Source organism: Gobio gobio (assembly GCF_949357685.1).
Source record: "Gobio gobio genome assembly, chromosome: 11".
NCBI lineage: Eukaryota > Metazoa > Chordata > Actinopteri > Cypriniformes > Gobionidae > Gobio > Gobio gobio.
This window is the reverse complement of record NC_137104.1, coordinates 19,419,595-19,437,802: the sequence shown is the minus strand read 5'-3', so window position 1 is coordinate 19,437,802 and position 18,208 is coordinate 19,419,595. Positions and strand designations below refer to the sequence as shown.

Sequence of the window (18,208 nt, the reverse complement as noted above, 5' to 3'; positions counted from 1 at the left end):
TTTTATGTTGGTGTAGTCGGGTTGTCTTTTACGTAGTTCAGCATTTATCACAGTAATGTGCTCCTGAAAACTTAATTGATCTTCTCCAATATTTTCCAGGTTTAATATAATCTGAAAAAAATAGTAAATAACAAAATTCCTATTGTATATCTACCATCTCCTAGCATTACTGGTCAATAACCAAGCAATTTTAAGAAATTCTAGTGAATAAAGATAAAACAGACACACCTCCTGGGACTGGGTGGAAACTGGATTATCAGTACACAGGAGTACTGGAAAGGTTGCAGTCTTGCATCTTTTTGTTTGCTGAAATGAGCAAAAGACAGTTCATATAAGGAAAAATATATATATATTTTTTTGGTAAACTAAACCTTTAATTGTAAAGTGAAAGTTTAATGTATGCTTAGGAAATGACTGTTGTATACCTCCTCTTCAGAGACAAGGCCATCAGAGACTGCGAGATCCAGTGCATTTCTTTTAACACCAAATTTCTTCTTCATCTCTTGAACTGCTGATGAATGCACTAAAGGAATTCTCTCTTTTTTAAATTTGTTACGCAGACAATGCAGAAGGGTGTCCTGCAGACACATGCAAAAAAATTCAATTTATACCACAGTTCTGGTCCTCAAATATGTAATTCTAAAATTACATGTACACTTAAAGGGTTAGTTCACTCAAAAATGAAAATTCTGTCATTAATTACTCACCCTCATGTCGTTCGACACCCGTCAGACCTCCGTTCATCTTCGGAACACAAATGAAGATATTTTTGTTGAAAGCTGATGCTGAGAAAGGCTTCAGATAGGTTGATGGTTTGGAGCCATTTGCAGACATCATCTGTTGTCCATTTGTTTACCATTATGTAATCTTGAAAAGGAAAACAGAAAGTTACTATTAATTTCACATCATGCACATGTCACTACTTTATTAACCTCTTAGTCTACCATGAATAAAAGTAAAGTTGTATTCTGTAAGTGTAAATATTAATGTAAATATTAGTCGAATTTCTAAATAATTTATTGATGTTTCATATAAAAATCGCCTAACTTTAAAATGAACAATCATGATGCATATGTACATTTCTCAAAAACAAATCTTCTACAAAAAGCATTAAACAAATTTGCATTTGAACAGGCAATTTAAAAATGTCACAGAGGGAAAAAGGCTCCAGCCTCCCCACAACCCTGAAGAGGAAAAGTGATTTAGGTAATTAATGGAATTTAGGGGGATAAGAACAAGTGAACCTTTACCCGCCCTCAAGTTGTTTCAAACCTGTATGAATTTCTTTCTTGAGCTGAACACAAGGGAAGATTTTTTGAAGAATGTCAGTAACCAAACAGTTAACTGGAACCATTGACTTCCATAGTATTTTTTGTCCTACTATGGAATGATTCCAGTTAACTGTTTGGTTACTGACATTCTTCAAAAAAAAATTCCCTTGTGTTCAGCTGAAGAAATAAATTCATACAGGTTTGAAACAACTTGAGGGTGAGTAAAGGAAGACAGAATTTTCATTTTAAAGTGAACTATCCCTTTAAGCTGAGTGTGCTTTAGAAACAGCCCCCTGGCCTGCCTCCAGTTCCTTAGACACCACTTCACTTGACTTGAACATAAAATAATCATTCATAAAGTTTGAAAAGGTTGAAGTGAATCACAAGAGTGTTCACATTGGGCTGTTTACAATTATCTAGCATCATAAAAGCATTCTGAGCCGAAGTGCGAGTACATTTAACGTTAACCACTAACGCAGGGGCGGTTCTAGGATTTCACCTTTAGGGGGGTCGATCAGTAAACAAGAGAGAATGATAAACTTTACTGAAGAAGCTGCACTGGCCTGATCGTTCAGATAGATGATTATAGTTTTAGGGGGGCTGAGACGAAAAATATGGGGGTTGAAGCCCACCTAAACGGGTCTAGAACCGCCCCTAAGCTGAACGCAAAAGCGCTCCGTTCGGTTCTGTAACTTCCCAGATAGCAATGAGTCGGCGGACCACCGGCGGTGATCCGGCGGTTGTAGAAGCGTCAGAATTGCGTAATCGCAAACACGTTTGACGGCGCACCGCCGGCGGCAGCCGCTTTTTAAAAGCGGCAGCCGGCTTCCTACCGCCTTCGTTCCGCCGCCGGCCCGCAGGCAAACCGCCGTTCCGCCGCCTTTATACCAGAAGGCGGCCCGGCGGAGGCAAACGCTTTTTTCGAGCGATCTGCCTCCGCTTATTGTGTAATAAATAATATATATTTATTTATTTATTATTCATATTTGTAACATGCAGTTTATGATGGATAATAATTGAACAAACCAGATAAATTCCCATTTGGCATTTTTATTCCACATTTCAAAGTACAGTAACTGTCAATGATACAAGATAATATAAATGAAATACAAATAACAGACAATAAATAAGCTTAAATAGGCCTATAAATAACAATTTTTACTAAAGAACCTGCATGTTTCCAATTAAATTTTGGTTTAAAAAAAAAAACAGCCTTACAAGCAAATTATAACACTACAATATTTGTTAATAACAAAGACGTCAGCTCTGGGATGAAAAGAATTACCATTAAACATTATATCAAATAATGAGGATATTTGGTACCAAAGAATGTGCAGGATACCAAATAAATCGAGGTATAACATCACATTTAACAAGCCATTTCTAACAATAGGATAAATGGTAATAATTTAGAGTAAAGCTCTGGAGAAGAATAGAACAGTAGTAGAACAGACCATTATAACAAGCCTGACTATGGGTTCTCTGGTTTTCCCCGACCTCCAGAATGAGGCAGCGCAAATTGGCTTATCTTCAGTGATTTCTTGTGCGCCTATATAAAGGACAAACAACCTCGCCATCCCATATCCATCCAAGGAGCTGCCTTCAAGGCAGGGTCACAGGGAATAAAAAAAAAAAAAGTAATTTCCACAGTGAACAGTGTGGATTGGGTGAGTGTAGCCTGAAACTTCTGGCTTCTTTAGGGGTCTTGATGTTACTGACTGCAGGATAAAGAAAGGGTTCCAGGTGTCAGTAGTCAGCAGTCAGCCTAGGTGTAAGAGGTCGGCTGTGGGTCCCTCTCAGCTGTGCGGCGTCTTTTTCCGCCTTCATGATCAGATGTTCCTTTCAGGTAACGCATAACGTTAACCTGGACCGCCTCATCAGTGGCATCCTGGGTTGCCGGGTTCTTCCGGATGGCTCCTGTAGAAAATACAGATCTGTCATTCCATTTGAATGACATAAGGCCACACACATCTACTTAAATATATAACAAATTTATATATTTCTATCTATATATCTATCTATCTATCTATCTATCTATCTATCTATCTATCTATCTATCTATCTATCTATCTATCTATCTATCTATCTATATATCTATATATCTATATATATTACTTTGAACAATGGTCTTCAGGAACATGTCTCTAAAACATGCTTTATCCCCTACACCAGTCCAGGTTGTATTAATGGAAAGGTGATTAGAGAAGATACTCTGAAGCATTCGCCACACGGTTGTTTTTAGGTCCCTCCCACATTTGATTGCCAAAAACCGAAGCTGAAAATACAAAAAAGTGTTACAAATTACATATCTCTGAAGCTTCTCATACATAAATATAAAAATGTGACAGGCTGTGGATTCAGACTGTAGAATATGCAGTGTACAATCTTAAATTTTACTTTTTAGATTACCCTACAGCATTATAAACAAAATCAGCACACTTACTGGAGCTCTTTATCCTGCCTCAAACTGTTGTCAAGCAACGCCAAATGGGTTGTCGAGGGGGAGTAACAGACCCCCTGGCAGGGAGAACTCTCCAAAAGACACATTGGCACTGAAATGTTGCCGCATAGTGTCCATTTTGTTGTCCATGCTACGCACAACATCGCCAAACTCTCCAAGACGTCGCAGCATTAGGGTCTGATCTGCACCTACAGGGGTTCACAGAATAAAAGAATAAAGCAGTAAGTCCTGGTCCCTCAACTACTAAACTATGACATTTACAACTAGGTCTACTACATGTACAGGTGGCCCCAGTGGGAATTAAACCAACAACCACAGGTGTTGTTTGCAAGTTGTACCTGATTGCCCAGTACGAGCAAACGTCATCAACATTGTTTCACTTCCTTCACCTGCTCTTGAAGTGAGCCGCTGCCATCCGAAGCTACAAAATGAAAGGCATTTGGTAATTTTGGACCTACATCACAGTCAAAGAAGTAAAATTTAAGAAAGAGTGCATGTTCTCACCTGCTCGTGCATTGCTTTCCCTCAGGGCTTGGTTCTCATTCTGGAAATCTACATAAAAAAAAATATATATATATATATATAAATAAAACAACAACTAAAGGCACAATTTTCCATACTGTTTAAGTTTCCAACAGCTGCAATTTCCTGTTTGTCCATCTCAACTCCTTTCAATATTCTTCTCCTTATAGCCCAGTAACTAGACATTGTGACTAACAATTTATTTACCTTGAAAGCCGAAACGATTGTCCAACAGTAGGTCTCTTGGATGAAGATAACCGATTGTGCTCTGGTCAAGGTATCTGCAAGAAAATGTGAACAAAACCGCATTGTTAACGTTATACAGAATATACAGTAGCTATGCTGTGGGGGGAAAAACTGGTCAGCCAAATGTGGAACAGTAAAATGTATTCATTCAGTGTAGTGATTCAAGTAAACTGCATTGTCCTCAAACATAAAAAGTACAGCAGTTCAGAGAAATAACTCATAAATCACCTTAAATGCTAGAAGAACAGTAGCAACACAGCACATGTTAGCTAACACTCGCTAAAACTGACCTAGCAGCATGCTTGTTCGGACTAACAAAATAATTTAAATAACATATACATCATTCTGTTTTGTTAGAAAACACCAAAAGTTAAACTTAAGTCTTTCTAGATGTAAAGCTTTGGCTAATTTACCTACAGTAGCTAGATACATTTGAACATGTAGAACATGCTTGAACTCAGTGTGTAAAAAAGGCGAAACAGCACGTGTTAGCTAACACAGTTATATCAGCGTGCGTGTCGGCACAAACAAATTAAAACAACCTACCGGTATATACATCAAAAATGAACATAATATTGTGTTACACAAAAAGGAAACATGTACTTACTTAAACGCTCGTAGTCGAGGATATTTTCTGATCTCCTCTCTTCAAATACTAAAACCGTGTGATAAGTTGCCGGCCGCTGTTGGTAAATCTGTTTCATATGTTTTTCCGGTTTGTTTTCCGTCTTTTTTAGGTATACTGCCCCTCTCGGCCGGTGGAGGTACTTCTCTGTTTGGTTTGGTTTTATTTTTATTTAAATTAGTACATTTATAGACAAGTACAATACAAAAAGTACAATGAGAGAAAAATAAAAATAATAAAGCATTGTGGTACAGTTCCGAATATGTAGAACAAAGAATAACAACAAATGTAACAATGTAGCCTATATAAAATAAATAATAAAAATAAGAATTCTGAGATAGAAAATACTTTATAATATTAAGGCAGTCACATGAAATTGAAAAGCTTTCAGGTTTCTGTTTTTGTAAGCTTTTTGTTTTGCGACCTCATGTTTGAAAGGGTTTCAAAGTATATTGTAAAAATCAGCTTTATAAAAGGTAATATTAGAGGGCTTCTTTTGAGTTATTCTTGTCTTATGAATGTAGAATTTTTCCTAAATAATTAATAATATATTTTTGTTTTTCAGAAAAATATGGGTTTTGAAAACAAAGTAAAATGTCATGAAGTTCTAAGTTCTAATTTTTTGTCATGTCTATTTTAAAGTCAGTCCAAAAAGAAATAGAAAAAGGGCAATACAAAAATAAAAGTGTTCAATATCCTAAAATGAACTTTCAAACTTTCTTAACCCTCCTATTATGCTAAAAAAAAGAAAAAAAAAGTATTACATCCATTATGGGTCAAATTGACCAACACTGTTTAAACACACTCAACATGCAAATAATCAAGTGAAAATTTAAATGTAATTTCCTAAACCTAACCTTATCATGGAATCAAGAGTCAAGAATCTGTTATAAACCCTAATGGCTTTGGAGCAAAAAAAAACTAATATTTGATATAATTCACATATAGGCTAGGCTATTATGATTTTATAATCGCTTCAAATGTGAGAACTAGTTAAAATGCTGTCAGTTCCACTCTATTTCCCAACAAGCCAAACATAGCCAAGTGGCTGGTCGAATATGAGAGTAGAAATCCTTGTATATCAAAGCGGCTTGCCGCCAGCCGGCCGCGGTCCATAAGGCGGAGGCAACCGCCAGAGAAAATGAAGCCGGCGGCCCGCCGGCTAGTCGGCCGCGGCATCTCGCAAGAAATGGGAGTGACGTATTCGGCGGCAAACGTTTCGTCACCGCCAGCGGGACGCACCTATAGCCGACAGCTTAGGGCCGGCGGCAAAAAGAAGCCGTGCCGATATTTTTTGCTATCTGGGTTAGGGCTGTTCTTCATGACCATTTGAGTGTGCGGTCAAAAACTAGCTTAGAGCACTATCTGCAGTTAAAAACTAAGCTTAGGATCAGAAAACACAAAATGTAACAGTTAGCAACAAGCACAACAAAACTTACCGATGTACCGTTAACGTTAAGGCAACTTGTGACACTGTCGCGGACTCGCGGCTCTTTCGTGTTAATGTAAATCCGCTGTAGAAACATTGACAACTTCATTACTAATGGGGTTAAAGCTTATAACAGGTAAATTACTTGAAAAAAATCGATGTATTTCTATGACTTACCACAACAATATTTCCGTCAGACCATCAATTTAAATCAGCAGACGGGGATCCGTCTCTTCTCGACCGTTGGAATTCAAAAACATGCACTGCACTCGCGAGACAGCGCTGCGAGAATATGCTCGCGCAAATAAATTGTTTACTTGGTGAAATTAATGAAAATAATGAGTTTATTACTTCTTTTTGTTTATGTTTGCTGTTCAACAGATAAAAAATTAAAATCCATAATGCAAAATTGTTTAGTTGCGGTACAATAATTTCACATAAATGACAAAGAATGAAATGAAAGAGCAGCAAACAAGGCTAAGACAATACGAAAGCCTATTCAGCTATAAATGGCTTAGAATGAGCCCTTATGTTTGTTTTTGTACTGAGTGATTTCTTGTTATGATAATAATGATGATTATGATGATGATGACGACGATAAGGTCAGTAGGGCTCTCGTAAGATTTAGACATTCCCGCAACAACAACGTTTACATTCTGCCACCTACTTGTGGTTTAGTTTAATGTTTTCTTTCCAACATTTCTTATTTGTATATTCAAAAATATTTGAATATACAAAATGAAATAGAATTAGAAATGCAAGAATTAATACTATGCACACACACACACACACACACACACACACACACACACACACACACACACACACACACACACACACACACACACACACACACACACACACACACACACACACACACACACACAGAGAGAAATGTTGAATTAAATTAAAAAATATATATTATTTATTTCTTTATACACATTTTTCAGATCAGAACCTCATCCCCACCCAAACCCCTGCTGCCCTCGCCAAAATCTCACTCTGAACTCAGTTCAAAACTTGAGAGCCCTGTCAATATAGGGGTGTGCAATATAGCTAAATCGTCTGCGATAAAATCTTATTTTTTGTTTTAACGATGTGCGCTTTAACATTATCAAGTATATTTCAAAAACTAAACAAATCGTGCCTATAGAGTGGACGCATCTAGGCTAATGTAAAGTTACATGATGAAGTCTAGTAATAGGCTAGGCTACTAGTGCGCGTGTGCATTGAGTGCGTTCTTTCACTGCATTATTCAGTGTATTCAAATGCATTTATGAATGCATGTGAATGATCACAAAATTCAAGATATGGGGTTTAGAAAATGTATATATTTATCGCATTTTATGTAGTTAATCAAAATCACACAAAGAGTGCCATTTCAGTTTTTTTCTTCCAAAAATCAGCACGATTAAAATGTGATATTAAGTTACTACACAGTTTAATAAACAATAAATTAATAACAACTACAAAATGTTGCAGAATAATGTAATATATGAATAAATAATAGCCTAAAGAACCTTTGTGCCAAAAGGGTTCTTTCTTGTCATTATAGAACCTTTTTAGCATAAAAGGTTCTTTGGAGTTGAGTAAAGAACCCTATGGTTCTATATAGAACCCCAATGAACCCTTTTTTCTAAGAGTGTACCGGTCAAGATAACTCGTAGTACTCGGATGAGTGGTGTGTTATTCACTTTGGCGGTTGTTATCTGGGAATAACATACCGCTGGAATGCGCGATTGACCAATCAGGATCAAGTATTCCACAGAGCCGTGTAATAATAAGATATTTAAATCTAAGGCTGTCACAACATCAGATTTCCACAACATTATTATTATAACCAACTGAAGCCAAAAGATAACACTATTATTACAATAAATTAATTAATTAATAATGTTATCACTCAGAATTCCCCTTGAACTTTATTTGTTTTCCCTTTTTTGGCCAATGAATCACTCTCAAAATTCTAAATATTAATTATGTTAATCAGCTGCAGATTGGAAGTGCTGATGACAACCTTATTGATTATGTATTTAATATTGACAGTTTCATAAGCCAAAGCAAGTTTGAAACATCAAGCGTAATACGATAAACTGAAATGCGCAAAGTTTAGGTAAAATGTGGAAAGCACATCGTGAACATTCTTCACAATATATTCTTGTGTGTTCTTGTGTGAAAGAAAGTCATACAAGTCTGGAACAACATGAGGGTGAGTAAATTATGAAATTGCCATTTGGTGATCTAATACTTTAAACATTACAGGGCAAGCATTTAAGTATGAGAGTGGTTTCTGTATAGCTACTGGGAAAAAACTAATTTGCCATTATCGCTTCTTATCCTTTACTGTATGCACTGTAAACAATAAACTGCAGTGTCCCCAAGTAGCTACCGCTACACAGACAGTTAAACCACATTCCAGCCTTTAATGGAGCGTAACTTGTTGATGTATAGTGGTCAGTCCAGTCTCAAAGGAGGACTTTTAAGTGGATTTGCACATAAAACTCAAGAAAACTGATATAGGGCCACATCGTATGGACCAACGGTCCGAACACTGCTGACACAAGGCGTTTCAAAGCCAACAAAAAGATGCTTTCAGGGAGTCATGTAAGCAAAGGCTTCTGACAACTCTTATGAAATATTATGACTTCAAGAAAGCCGTAGTTGTGGAGGAGTATTTCAGTTTGAAAAGTCGAGGAAAGTTTTTATAAACAGAACATCACAAAAGTCTGTTTCCAGGTTTGACTCAATGCTCTTATGTGGTTAAATCATTAAAGCATTAGCCAAACGCGCGAACAAATCACCTCAACAGCACGTACACCTTCAGATGTTTGGGATATTTACCTTGGCTAACTCCTAAACAAACCTCAAGAAGACTGTACTTTCACAAACGCCATGCAAAGTTTTCACCTGAAATGAAATAATAAACTTTATGCTTTGGTGAAAGCAACAATGCTAGTGTCCGCTCTAGTGATTTCCGCTAATACTCGTCTTTCACTGGGTGTCAGTCTTTATCGGCTGATTTGAAAATTGACAGTGTGTAGAGACAACAACAAGTTAGAAAAGATGTCAGCTCTCAAAGAAACCAAGACATGACTGAAAGACACTTATCTGTGGAGCCTGTCTTGTGAAATTAGCAAAATGTCACTCAGAGACTCATTAGCTTGAGAGCTAGGAGATGGAGTTAGTGACTCAAGACGATGTGTGAGAAGAACATCTTGTCAAAAGGTTTTCTTCTTTTTTTTTTTGCCTGTGCTTTTGGGACACAAATCGATTCATTTGAAATGCCAGGTGAGTTCCTTCTCAGAGAAAGAAACAAAACAAGAAGATGGAAAAAGTGAATAGCCCTTTTACCTCCTAAGGATATCAATAGCCTGCGGTCCAAGTGAACAAGCACTTAAAAGGGGATCAATGGAAGATGAGAGTTAAGTCAACAAGGTGGAAACAGAGACAGAAGAGCCCAAAAACGAACTTACTCTCACTTCTTTCTCTTTCTTGTTCACTGTTTGTTCTTCACTTTGGTTTGTGAGCCAGTGTTTGTTCTACAGACTGAGCACAATACCCTCAAGTCCCATCAAAGGCAGGGTATGCTTTTATTACCCCAAAACACTTTGACAGGTTAAGTGAATCCTAAACTCCCTGCTCTCTTTTATCCTTATCAGATTAACATCTGGAGTTTTTGGAGGCAGCGTTTACCATTTATTACTGAGAAAGGCCAGTGTTTAGTTACTCACATTGCGTGTCTTTTTGTATGCGCTACCTGTAACAGCTGCTCACTGGGCTATTTGAACAGCGTGTCTCCATAGTCAAGACTGTGAAAGGCAGGTCGGTTGGCTGAAAACAGCAAAGGGAGCACAATACCATGGCCCAGTCATGAACTCTGGTGTATACTATCCCTACCTAGCGGACAATTGACAGGTTTGGTGAGTCAGAGGATGTTAAAAGACACACACTCTGGGTTGGCAGCTGTTATGACACAATACAGTCACACGTGACACAGAAACAGTTAACATCTTTCTATTCCCTGATGAAAAGACCAGCATAGCCTGTCACCAGCATGTTGTGTTTGGCTGGTGTGCCAGTGTCTCCACCAGGCTTTTGAATAAGCTTAAAGGGATAGTTTTAAATTAAAATTGTGTCCATGTACTCACCCTCATGTTGCTCTAAACCTATATGACTTTCTTTCTTAAGTGGAACACAAATTTTGTAGATTATATTAGTTCATATTTGTTTTCACCCTTATTTCTGAAAAAGAAGCATATTGTATTGAATGTGCACTTTAAAGCCTTGCACTGTTTGAGCTTTCCAGTATATCAGAAGAAAAAACTTCTTTCACATTGTCATTATGGGGTATTTTTTGTAGAATTGAGGGGATAAATATGAATTTAATCAATTTTGGAATAAGGCTGTTACATAACAAAATGTGGAAAAAGTGAAGCGCTGTGAATACTTTCTGGATGCACTGTATATTATTTCAACCCCTTGACTGTCATTCTCCTTTTTGAGAATAGACATGAAAATGTACTATCCAAACTTAAATGGTTGTAATTCATGAAAGTTTTGGAATTTAGACCTACGTTTGGTCTTGTTTATTGCTGAAAATTAAAGTATGAAAAAGTTATGAAAGTTTAAATTTACTGTAAATCAAATGTACTGTACTAAACATTTTTATTATATATATATACAGTGAGGAAAATAAGTATTTGAACACCCTGCTATTTTGCAAGTTCTCCCCCTTAGAAATCATGGAGGGGTCTGAAATTGTCATCGTAGGTGCATGTCCACTGTGAGAGACATAATCCCTTTCCAGCCTTGTGGAGGTGTACAATTTTGTCTCTAGTGTCTTTGGACAGCTCTTTGGTCTTGGCCATGTTAGTAGTTGAATTCTTACTGATTGTATGGGGTGGACAGGTGTCTTTATGCAGCTAACGACCTCAAACAGGTGCATCTAATTTAGGACAATAAATGGAGTGGAGGTGGACATTTTAAAGGCAGACTAACAGGTGTTTGAGTGTCAGAATTCTAGCTCATAGACAGGTGTTCAAATACTTATTTGCAGCTGTATCATACAAATAAATAGTTAAAAAATCATACATTGTGATTTCTGGATTTTTTTTTTATTATATATATATTTTACCAAATAATTTTTACTTTGAAATTACTATAAAATCAAAGCCATATATCGAACCAAATTGTGTTCCAAATCTGAAGTTGATATCACAAAAATTAAAGTTCCTATGAGATTTTGAATAGGCGTCGTACCAAAAATCACCCACCCGGGGGTGTCACCCACATTCCATGCATTTTCCTGTAACAAATTAATATATTTCTGCCCAAATATCACTTCTATTACAAAATAGTCACCAAATATGACACCACCCACTAGGGAGGAGCTCGCTAAAAGAATTTAAAGTTCCGTTTCCATTGTAACATGACATCCAATTTCAAAATGTTTTCACAGGATTTTGAACTCACTTTCGAATGATACCTAATTTATGATGATTATTAAAATATTTTATATGAAAAAAAGCCAATAAAAAAGAGTTATATAAGCGGTATTTCCAAAATAATTTAAAAGTATTGGACCCTCTTTATATTAGGTGGCCTTATACTATGTACTAACATTTTAATTTAATACAATGCACTTATTGTGGACATACATGTTTTTACATTGTACTTACATTTTTAAAAAATATATCAATTTAATTACATCTGTAATTAATTTCTGTAGTTACATTTGTAATTACACTGCTGACCCTTCCCTTACACCTTAACCAGCCCTTAAACTTACCCATACCACCACACCTGTCCCTAACTCTAACCATATCCCACCTCAATATCAGCAAAAGTGTTTTGCAATACAATATGAACACAATAAGTACATTGTACTTAATAAGTACATTGTACATTGTACTTACATTGTACTTATTGTTTGATGTAAGTACATAGTAGTTAAGGCCACCTAATATAAAGTGGGACCTAAGTATTCTACAGTGTACTTTTTTTTACAAGGTTACAAGGGTGTACAGTTGCATTGAATGGTCATTTTGCATCCTTTTTGAAGCTTGAAAGCTCCAGTTCAAATTCATTATAACTGCATGAAAAGAATGACCAGCACATTCATCAAAATATCTGTTTTTGAAAAAAAAAGTCATACACACTCGGAATGACATGATGATGAGTAAATTATTACAGATTTTTTTTTTATCATATGATTAGCTAGAACAGCCCTAAACCTAAAACAACCAGCATAAACTAGCCTAAAAATACATCCCGGTCTTTTTAGCAGGATTAACAGTGGGTTAAAGTGAGAAAGAGAGAAGAAAAAGAGAGATAGAGGAGGAAGATATGGCCCTTGCTTTAAACAATCACCATCAAATTGGCTCATGTTTAACGACTGCCTGTCGTCTATGCAAACCACTAGTTTTAACCTTTCCACAAAAACACTGTGCTCTCACCAATGAAAAAAACATGTTTGTTCTTGCTTAAAGAAAGATAAAAAAGCACAAGTACTGATATCAATCTCCACTAGACTCACCGCTCCAGTGAGTAGGCAGTGTACAGTGGTAAACACACATTTAAATAACCAACTAATGTTACCTAACGGTTACGAGTGCATCCCTAAGGTAAGGCCAGCTTTTGTTTATCACAGAAAGCACAAGGGTGGGTCATCTCTGGTGTCAACTGTCCATTGGCAGGGTGGAGGACAGACAAAAAGAAGTACAGGTGCTTGTGTGCATGTTTCTTCATGTGCTTCTGGGTACAGCAGGGATATAAAGAGAAAGAAGGACTTAGAAACTGATCCAGGCTGCAGGGAGCTGACTCACCCTCTCAAATGGCAGTGGGCTTGGTCTCTCCGATAACCGAGCCGGACAAGCTTTGTGAGGCTGTGAGAGGAACAACACATGTCGCTCACCTGATAAGCATTGGGGAACTTTCTGCAGGACACAAACACCAACGCAACACCTCCTCTCCGCCTGTTCAGCAACCTGACACGGTTTGGACAGGGATCACTGTATTTGAAACGTCACACTGGTAGTTTGCTGATTGTCGTGGTGTTAAACCTCGCACTGACGTATCAGGCCTTCCAAAAACACCTTTCCCACTTTTCTGCTTAAAGAATTAGAGCACATGAAAAATGTATTGATTTGTCTTCAGGCTGTTTCATTTTGTCTCAGATGTTTCTCCTAAGGTTTATAGGAAGAAAAAAGACACAACAGCGCTATAACATTTAAGATGGATCACATAGTTCAGATAATGCAGTCTTGGAAGAATTTGATGAGACATGTGTGAGTTCACAATGAGATCTCTGACTTGATTGTAAAGCCTGGTGTCTATGAAAATCTGAGTCAAGTTTTAGACATTGCTGGAATCTGAAACGCAAGAGGAGACTGGTGTCTTTGTCAAAAGAAACATCTGAGAAGCAGGTGAATCTTGATTTGCTCTCCATTTAGTATCATGGTTGTCTATAAAAAACATTTGAGTTATTAAAGAGATCTCATTTGTGAATTTACTTTTCATTAGTTTGGTATGGTGTGTTGAGATCTTTTCTGAGACCGCTGTCTTTTTGTCAAGAGAAACATCTGAGAAGCAGACTTTTTCATAAGTCTCAATTTGCTCTTTATTTAATCTCATGGCTGTCTATGAGAAACAATTGAGATATTAAAGAGGTCTCATTTGTGATGTCTTTTCTTTAATATGCTGGCAAATCTGAGCACAGTCTGAGACACTGCTAAGATCATCTGAAATACACAAATCAGGCATAACATTATGACCATATGAGGTGAAGTGAATAACACTGATTAGCTCTTCATCACGGCACCTGTTAGTGGGTGGGATATGGAATGGAAGAAGGTGGCCTGGTCCAATGAATCACGTTTTGTTTTACATCACGTGGAGTGTGGCGCGTCACTTACCTGGGGAACACATGGCATCAGGATGCGCTATGGGAAGAAGGCATACCGGCGGAGGCAGTGTGATGCTTTGGGCAATATTCTGCTGAGAAACCTTGGGTTAGAAATCTAGACGCACCCTAGCGGCAGCAAATATAATTTGCAGCCAGGGCATCTAGCAACTCTCTGTTGGCTTGCGAGCTGGAAAAATCAAACTCTAGTCAGGCCAATCACATCGTGTATAGAGTCGGTGGGCGGGCTTAACATGATGACCGAAGAGTTGCAGCGGTTCCGCGTGCTACTTGAAAACAAGGAAGCTGGCAAACAGCGGTCTTTCGAATCGCCTTTGGCCGCAAATCTGGAAGACTTGGAGTTAGGATTTTCTTTGAGAAAAGAACAAAGAACGGGACTGAAGTCATTCTTAAAAAAGGAAGATGTGTTCAGAGTTTTGCTGTCCAGATACGGCAAAAGTTTAATCTATCAACTAGCTCCGCTTCACCTTCTTCATTACTCTGGTTGGTTGTAGTGCTATCCTATTGCGTGCAGAGGGAATTTGAAAGACAACTGTTTATCCCGCCCCTCGGATTGAGCCCTGCTAATGGTGTGTTCCCAGACCCAACTTCTTGATGTGGGTCTGGCTTGTCAGGCTATTGGGTCCTCCATCCATGAGGATGTTACTTTGACAGGCACCACCTACCTAAGCATTGTTGCAGACCATTTACACCCTTTCATGGAAACGGCATTCCCTGGTGGCTGTGGCCTCTTTCAGCAGGATAATGCGCCTTGCCACAAAGCAAAACATTTTCAGGAATCGTTTGTGGAGCACAACAACGAGTTTGAGGTGTTGACTTGGCCTCCAAATTCCCCAGATCTTAATCCAATCGAGCATCTGTGGGATGTGCTGAACAAACAAGTCCGATCCATGGAGGCCCCACCTTACAACTTACAGGACTTAAAGGATCTGCTGCAAAAATCTTGGTGCCAGATTCCACAGCACACCTTCAGGGGTCCAGTGGAGTCCATGCCTCCACAGGTCAGGGTTATTTTGGCAGCAAAAGAGGGACCAACACAATATTAAGAAGGTGATCATGTTATACATGATCGGTGTATGTGAGATCACTGGAATCTTTTTCTAGGAGAAATATCTAAGAAGCAAAATAATTTCAAGAGTCTCTATTTCCTCTCAATTTAATATCATTGCTCTCTAGAAGAAACAATTGAGATATTACAATAATTAGTTTGTGACTTCTTTCCTATTTGATAATTTGATTACACAGTGTGTTTGTTCTGTACAAATGAAGACAAACAAGTAAGAGGAAGAGACAGAAATGACAACAGAAAAAAGACTGCATACAGACAAGGCAAGGATGCCTGTGTTGCCTTTCTATTTCCTCATGGTTTGTTATTCCATTGAGCCTCATGTGATTCACACTCACCAAAACACACAATTTGTACACTATAATTAATAAACAGGCTGTTTGTCGCAACACCCACATCATTATTTTCTCTGTTTATGATTTTAATAGACTCAAATAGGCTGATTATTTTCATTAGATGAACATGATGAGAGCCTGGACAGATAGATGTGGGTAAAAGGCCCAGAAATACATGCTGCAATACCTTTATTTTAGGGTGAAAACAGAAGAGATGTGCTTCCCTCTCCCAGGGGCGTTATAGCCTTTCATCAGCACTGGGGCACAGGTTCCACATCAAGAAGCGTACCCTTATTTTCAAGGGGGGTCTGGGGGCAGGGTCCCCTGTGAGATTTATATTCTGCAAAAACAGCACAAAAGCTGTCTGAATACTGGTGACTTTGGGAACATCATTTTTACATTTTCTCCAGTACACTACACTGCAACTATGGCTTACAGATGATTTCACTATAGCTGGCAATTTCTTATCTGATTGAATGTAACCTAAATATATATATATTTTTTTAAACTAACATTATATATACATATTCTCAACATACGCATCCAATGAAAATGATTATAAATGTCTTTAGTGTCACTTTTGGTTAAGGATGCATTAGCAAGCGTTAACTTGGCAGATTGCTGACTTTTAGTCTCTCTCTCTCCTCTGGAAGTAGCCAAACTAAAGAGAATAGAGGTAAACATGTGTTTGATTGTATTTGTTTCTTACTGCATAAATGTCCACCTCATGTTCACCTACATATCAAATATATAAAAAAGGTCAGACTATGCCTGTCTATTATATATTCTCTATGTATCCTTATCTGACTCCTGCCCTGCCCTGGGTGACTTCGATCCAGCTGTTGTTTTGGAAACCCTCGCCATCTCTATGGTTTGGATAGAATGAGAGTGAGGGAGGGGGTGAAGCATGGAGAAAAGTAATAAAGAGGGAGTTCATTTCAGTTCAGTGTTGTTGAAGCCTCTGTGAGAAAATGAGTCAGCGTTGAAGTGAGTGAGTGGGATAAAGAGAGAAAACAGTGAGAGAGACGAAAGGAGGTGGTGGAAAAGAGAAAGTGGCATTTCATAAGTGACAGATCTGCTGAAGCTGATTGGCACATGCTGTTAGCGACCGCATCGATGGTCCGCTCTCACTCGGCAGACGTGTAACTGCTCATATTAAAAGCCTTACACTGTGGAAGACGGTTGAGGGCTGACGGTGCACAAGTTATCCTCAAGTGACTCTGTAAACATTCACTTCCTCTCATTACCCCTACAGACATAATAAATTAGCAAAAGACTTGGAATATTTTAAGATTACCAAAAGGTCATGAACTTTAAAATATCATTGTATAAATGGAGGAAGCTAAACAAGGGGTGTTTACATAAAATTTATGGCCCTCATTGTGTCTCGCCCACGATTCGTTCACTAAGAGTCTGATGCCAACTGCATTAATTATAGCACTGGCTTAAATCACCAGTTTAAATCTGATTGGTCGACAATTTCCTGAAGTAAAAGCACAATAAATTTTTTGTGATCTTTTTTTTTTTTTTAGATATACAGTTCCAACTGCATATTAATGTTGCCAGATCTGATTCTTAAAATAGCACGTTTTCTAATGTCCACAGTGGTTGTCGTAGTAATTGTCATTGCATTATGTGGGTAGGTTGACTATGAGTGTTGGAGACCTTTTATCCATTGATTGTATTTTTTAATAGGGCAACATCAAAATCAGAACACACATCATAGACAGAGATTAGAATATGCAATGTTTAATGGAATAAAACAAATAAATATGTGTTCTGCATATCAGTTATTGCGCATTTAAACATTCAAATAACATTCAGGTATTGATCATGAAAAAAAAAATCTATATTGGCCAATCTCTCTCTCTAAAAAAAAAAAAAGATAATTCCGACAATTCTTGTTCCTCGTAATTGTCAGTTTATCTTTAAAGTGTTAAAGAGTTAAAGGGATAGTTCAACCATAAGGAACATTTCTGTCATCATTTACTCACCCTCAAGTTGTTCTAAAACTGTATGAATTTATTTCTTCTGCTGAACACAATGGAAGATATTTGGAAGAATGTTTGTAACCAAACAGATATCGGGTCCCATTGACTACCATAGTAGGGAAAAAAACTATTATGGCAGTCAATGGAACAAGGGATCTGCCAGGTTACAAACATTCTTCCAAATAATCTTCCTTTATGTCCAGCGGAACAAAGTCATTTATGCAGGCTTGGATCAATTTGACAGTGTAAACGATTTCCGGGTGAACTTTCCCTTTAACATCTCGAAATTAAAAAAAATTCATATCTCAGAATTCTCATTTGTCTTCATTTTTCCTCATAAT

The 18,208-nt window shown here is 37.6% G+C and overlaps 1 protein-coding gene and 1 long non-coding RNA gene across 3 annotated transcripts in view; one reads left to right on the top strand and one right to left on the bottom strand.

The window, feature by feature from the left end:
- LOC307133404 (zona pellucida sperm-binding protein 1-like) overlaps window positions 1–18,208 on the top strand; it is a 596,987-nt gene that overhangs the window by 470,844 nt on the left and 107,935 nt on the right. The gene's annotated exons all lie outside the window — the stretch shown is intronic.
- LOC307134175 lies at window positions 2,306–5,234 on the bottom strand. Of its 2 annotated transcripts, XR_013817526.1 has the most exons (7): window positions 5,108–5,234; window positions 4,462–4,535; window positions 4,237–4,284; window positions 4,071–4,153; window positions 3,715–3,920; window positions 3,387–3,546; window positions 2,306–3,188 (listed from the first exon to the last, which is right to left on the bottom strand). It is a non-coding gene; the product is annotated as an uncharacterized lncRNA (long non-coding RNA). The 2 variants fall into 2 exon arrangements; XR_013817527.1 differs by lacking the exon at window positions 3,387–3,546.